Genomic DNA, 6,000 nt, shown 5'->3' with positions numbered 1-6,000 from the left:
CACAGATGTCCCAGAGGCTTTAGCGCCAGTATTAAAGGAGTTTGGCGATGTTATACCCACCGAGATGCCGAAGAAGCTACTTCTGAGGCATGAGGTAGACCATCAGATTGAACTAGTACCAGGTGCACAACCACCCGCAATGACTCCTTATCGCATGACAATTCTTGAGGTGCAGAAATTACGCAAACAATTGGATGATATGTTTGAAACAAGGATCATCCAACCATCCAAAGCTCCATTTGGAGCACCCGTGTTGTTTCAAGAAAAGCATGATGGGTCAAAGCGGTTGTGCGTCGACTATAGGGCACTGGACAAAATGACAGTGAAGAACAAGTACCCGCTTCCTTTAATCGCAAATTTGTTTGATCAACTTGGAAAGATGAAGGTCTTCTCTAAGTTGGATTTGAGATCTGACTACTGGGAAGATCAGACAGAGTTGGCGAAGGCATACCTAAACAAGGCGAACAAGCACAAGAAGAAATGGGCAGATAAGAAGCGTCGTCCAACATAATTTCATGTTGGAGACAAAGTGTTGGCCAAGCTCTTTTCCTACCGCACAACTATCTTTCGAGGCCACCACGGCGGCCTTATTCGCAAGTATGATGGTCCCTTCACCATTATCAAACGTATAAGAAACTTGGCATACCAGCGAGACTTGCCAGCAAACTTTCAAGTGCATCCGGTATTTCACATATGCAACCTGAAGCCGTTCCACGAAGATGAAGGAGATCCTCAACGGAGCATGCCTCAACGTGCTCCGATCCCGCAACAGGCTCCCTCAATAGTCAGTGTACTAGGTAGAGAGCCATAGGTCATCCTCAACCATTCCAACAACTATGTAGGAGAAGTCAAAAAATACTTAGTGCAGTGGAAGGGATTATCAGAATGTGAAGCCACCTAGGAGAAGGCCAGCAACATGTTTCAGCATCGACAACTTGTAGAAGGCTACCATGAACAATTAGCGTCGAGAACGACACTTTAGGCAGGGGAGCGTGTTCTGGACCGCCACATTTTTCACCTTTTTGCTCTGATGTATATACCTCTTTGGCACTCTAGAGTGCCCCCACAAGGCTTTACGGATTAAAAATCTCATGTATTCGGACCCTCTTTTCCCCTCTTGATGTACTTTGCTTTCAAGTATCTATAAAAAAGCTTTTTGCATCCTTGTCTCTTTGCTCTTTTTGTATTTGTGCATGCGTGTACTCTTGCTTCCGCTCGTACACGTGTGCTATGCATTGCTTGTGCGCTTAAAAGGCCTACTTTTGGTGTTTGCAAATTCTCGAAGCTACGTCGCGGGAGCCTTCGCTTCTATGCTCGTGACAGAGAGAACATAGTTATTGAAAAAAAAAGGACAACCTCGATGGGGGCGCCCTTTCATCCTCCGTCTCTCTCTCTCTCACGCCAACTTTCTCACTCTCTCTTCTCCCTCTCTCACCCCGACCTCAACTCCTATCTTGCCCCTCTCTCAATTTTCTCATGCTCTTTTCTCTTCGGGTGGTGAATCATCTCCCGGAGGCTAGCCTTTTTATCCTTCCTCTTCTTCTTCTTTTGTCATCTTATCGTACAACTTCCCTTCAGCTTGTGCAAAAAAAAAAAAAAACATGGTCCTAAAGTTACTCACTTGACCAATACTTGGTTAGGATGTAATGAAGTAGGACTAGGGATGTCAACAGGTCGGTTTTGGATAAAAAAAAATAAAACCGAATCAGATCCAACCTGGTCAGATTCAGAGTTGGATAGAAAAGCTAAAATCGAATCCGGAACTAATTAACTAGGCTTAAAACCCAATATATACACTTAATCGAGTTTGGGTTTTAATTGGATTAGGATTTTAATTAGATTCAGGTCGGGTTTCAATGAAAACTCAATACCAAACATAAACTCGATTTCTAATTGGATCTGGATGTGGATATTGAATCCGACTAATAGGATTTAGCTACCGAATTTGAATAATCGGATTTGGGTTGCATCTGACCCGTTGACATCGCTTAGTAGGACTAGTATTATGATCAATAAAAAACTGATTTTGATATTTTAACAAATAAATAAAAACATTTTTATTAACATACTACTAAAAATATTAAATACTTTTAAAATAATGTCCATATGTGTGATGGTCATGTCAGCATATCATAGTGTATCTTACTCGTCATGGGTGAGACACTCTAAATGACGTGTCACTGTTATATAAACTATTTGTTAAATAAAATGATTAAAATGCACTGATTACCAAGATTATATATAACTCTATAAGAGGGTGGGAAACAAGTTTCTTGGGAAACTGCTTTTGAAATGAGAAACACTGGGTTTCCAATGTGTTTTCCATACTAAGTAAAACACGTTTCCCATGTGTTCCCCCACATTTCTCATGTGTTTCTTAAGGGATGTTTGTTTCATATGAAAGAGAGTCTCTTTAATAGGAAATAGGGTCTCTTTTCTACAAATGGTGAAACAAACATGCCTACTGAATACATAAAAAAAACAGCTTTGTCAAAATAGACTCTCTCTCTCTCCCCGGGGAAGCATTTTCTCCTCAAATTGGCCTTTTCAAAGACAAAGGCTTCTATGGAGTGGGAGTGTAATAAACGCCCCTTAAGCATTTTTCTGTCGTGGGTTGCATGATTTTTATTTTTAGTTTCATTAATTTCAAGGTTTTTAAAGGTGTGAGGCGTGTTGAAGCAGTTTTGAAAATTTTGATTGAGGTTTAAGCATCAATATATATCAAGATATAAGTTAGACACACACATATATACATAGGAAAATAAAATCCTCTCCAATGAAAACCCTCTCAATTTTTTCCATGAACGTTTTATTGGATTTTTGTTATTTTTTCAAAATTCTGACCCTATTGTTTTTATAGGAGTTAGTTATTGGAGCATTTGATTGAGAATAATGGATAGGTTTTTATAATTTTCAAATTCAACAGCTTACAATTTTTATAACGATGAATACATCTGTAGGGTCAGAATTTTGAAAAAAACACCATTTTTTTTAAGACGTTTGGGAGGTTTCCATTGGAGAGGTTTTCATTCAACCCCCCCCCCCTCCCCACATATATATATATATATATATATATATATATATATATATATATATATAAAATATAATTACTTATAAAGTATTTCACTATTAAAAGCTTCTAGATTACGACTTTGTAATGAAAAAAATATTAGTTTGAAAATGTGAAACTTAGATTACAAAATACATCTAATATTCAAATTGAATAGATTAGAGACTAAACACATTTATTTTCCTTATTTTGTTTTTGTCTTCTTCCCTAGCAAATAGGAACCGTACGATTACTTATCTACCTTCTATATCTCTTCAGCAAGTAATGCCCAAAATTACATAACATTTATCATTTATGTCATTTACTTTTTAACACTACAATAAATTAAAAAATTTCCATTCAAATGGGTCTAAATGTCAACTGAATAAACAAAAACTAAAAGTAAGGCAACCCGTATTTTATAAAAAACAACACGTGAAAAACCCACACCTCTCCTATGAGGCCTAAGCCTGGTAGAGAGGCATAGGGCTCCTTTTTCTTTTTTGGGAGGCAAGCTGGGGTTAGTCTGACAACTGTACCGTTTTGAACCCGCAACGTCCCAACACAAGATGAGGTGCACTAGCTGCTCCTTTCAAACAAGCAGAGCCTGGGTTGGTGAGTAGGGGTGTCAACAGGTCAGGTTTACCTGGACCCGACCAGGACCAAACCTTATAGGGACCAGGTATGATGATAAACAATAATACTTGATTAAGACCCGCATTCGGACCCGAAGGTCTGATTAATACATGAATCCGGGTATAGTTTGTGAAATTTTGTGTCAGACTCGGGCTCGACCCGAGTTCTGATTAAGACCCACAAAATTTTAATGTAAAAATGATAAAAAATATTATTTTAACAGAGTATGGTCCCAGTCATGTAGTTTTTATTAGTTCCGAGTATGGTTTCTCTTATAGTAGACTTGATTAAAACTAGATCAAGACCCGATACTATACCCAAAAATTGAGTCCAAGTCTGTTTTTACCTGAGTTCAAACCGAACCGGACCCGTTGACACCCCTATTGCTGGGGCATAGGCCCCTTTGGTAAAGAGGTGTGGGCCTCGTTTTCAACAAAGAGGCCCACGCCTTATGGTTTCTTTACAATAGGGACGACTTTTGCCGCCTCTATGAACGCCTTTAAAAACACTGATTAATTTATTATATTATTTTTTTATTAAATATTCCTGATGCATTTTCTAGTCGTTTCTTAGTTCGCTTCCCAGTTCGTTTCTCAATTTATTTACCGTTTCCTATTTCACATGCCCTTTAAAAACCACATTTCTTGTTTTCGTTTCAATTCTTAACAAAAAAACAATGCACATGCATTACTTTTATAGACAAAAGTTGAAAATAAAAATAGTTTATGTCTTAGATGGCATTTGGCAATTGGGACCTGGGATGTCAACGGGTCGGTTCTAGGCATTACTGAATCCCACTTAATCGGATCTGACCTGATCGGATTTGGATTCAAAGTTTGATGAAAAAAAGATAGAACCAAATCCAGGTCTAATTAGTCCAAAATCTAATATTTATACTTAATCGGATTCAGATCTTAGTCAGATTTGGGTTTTAATGGGATTCAAATTCAGATTTCAATAAAAAATTAATACCAAATCCAAATCCGACTTTTAATTGGACCAGATTTAGCTACCGAATTCGACTAATCTCGGATTCAAATTCGGGTCGGATATCAGGTTACATCCGACTCTGATCCAAACCCGACCCTTTGACACACCTGGTATCAGGTCCGGACCAGTGTCTAATCGAGTTCACTATAAGAAAAACCATACCCAGACCCGATAAGAACTATATGAACCAAACCCAGTAAAACCATATTTTTTATCATTTTTACATTGAAAATTTGTGAGTCTTAATCGGAACTCGGGTCAGGTCAGGGTCTGGTATAAAATTTCACAAACTATACCCGGGTCCATGTATTAATCGGATCATCGGGTCCGGGTCTTAATCGGGTCTTCTTATTTATCACCATACCCGGACCCTAAAGGGTTTGGTTCGGGTCGGGTCCGGATAAATCAGGCGCTTTGACACCCCTAAGTACTAGACAGGAGCAGCGTTTGTGTAGCAACCGAGAAGTTGGACCATTTTTTCTTAAATAACTTGTACGATGATCTCTTTTCGTAATTTTGATCTAAATACTGATGTTCTTGGAGAATCAGATGTCAGTCAAAGGCTTAAACAAAGAAAAATTGACCTTAGCTTTTACTTTTTTTCAATTTTTGATTTCCGCGCGCGCGCGGGAGGAACGCTTCCTACGCAGATTGCCCGAGAAGGAAGCGTTCCGCTTCCCTCCCCACGCCAAGATTTCACGATCACCGTTGAAGCCCCTCTCCGATCGGCGACCCACCGTTGATTAAGCCTCCGGTGCTTCGTGCGCGCCCATTCCATGAAGCGCTTCGGCGTTTAGCGCACCGCGATGGCTCCCCGTTCGCCATCGAACGGTCTCCGTTTCTTCACCATCACCCCCCTCTGTTTGCTGCTTCCATCTCGTTCGTTTGTTCGGTCTCGGAAGCATTTTGTTCCCTGCGATTACGGATCGCATATTGGTTCGAGGTGGAGTTTGGTAATCTCTCTTGCAATCGGAGTTTATTTGTTATTTTCTTTTCCTTTTTCATTGAAGATCAGTACGATGGATGAACATCTTGCAGATAGATTAGTTTTGATTTTTTGGGTTTACTGAAGGCTTTAATGTGTAGCTTGTGCTGTTTTTGCTCCTGAAGGTTGTTTTTTCTGCAATATATGTAAGTTTCTTGTCGCGGACCCCTCTTCTCTTGATTTTTTCTTCAATTTGAGATATCAATCGCTTCAAACTCCTATTTGTCTTAATTTCTTTTCTCCGGCGCCTTTAACGGATTCGTGATCTTTTGGATCTCGCCGCTTCAATAACGTGGTTTGGATGTGCATGCGGGGCGTTTTAATGCTACATTGTGATTGA

General features: G+C 39.4%; 1 long non-coding RNA gene across 1 annotated transcript in view; it reads left to right on the top strand.

The window, feature by feature from the left end:
- The first annotated feature begins 5,558 nt into the window (after positions 1-5,558).
- Positions 5,559-6,000, top strand: part of LOC149846477 (uncharacterized) — a 31,683-nt gene continuing 31,241 nt past the window's right edge. The window contains exon 1 of the long non-coding RNA XR_016430533.1: positions 5,559-5,628. This is a non-coding gene — a long non-coding RNA (uncharacterized LOC149846477). The remainder of the gene's footprint in view (positions 5,629-6,000) is intronic.

This window comes from Nuphar pumila, chromosome 2, assembly GCF_984573655.1.
Source record: "Nuphar pumila chromosome 2, dmNupPumi1.hap1.1, whole genome shotgun sequence".
In the NCBI taxonomy this organism is placed as follows: domain Eukaryota; kingdom Viridiplantae; phylum Streptophyta; class Magnoliopsida; order Nymphaeales; family Nymphaeaceae; genus Nuphar; species Nuphar pumila.
This window is presented reverse-complemented; position numbering and strand designations above follow the sequence as displayed.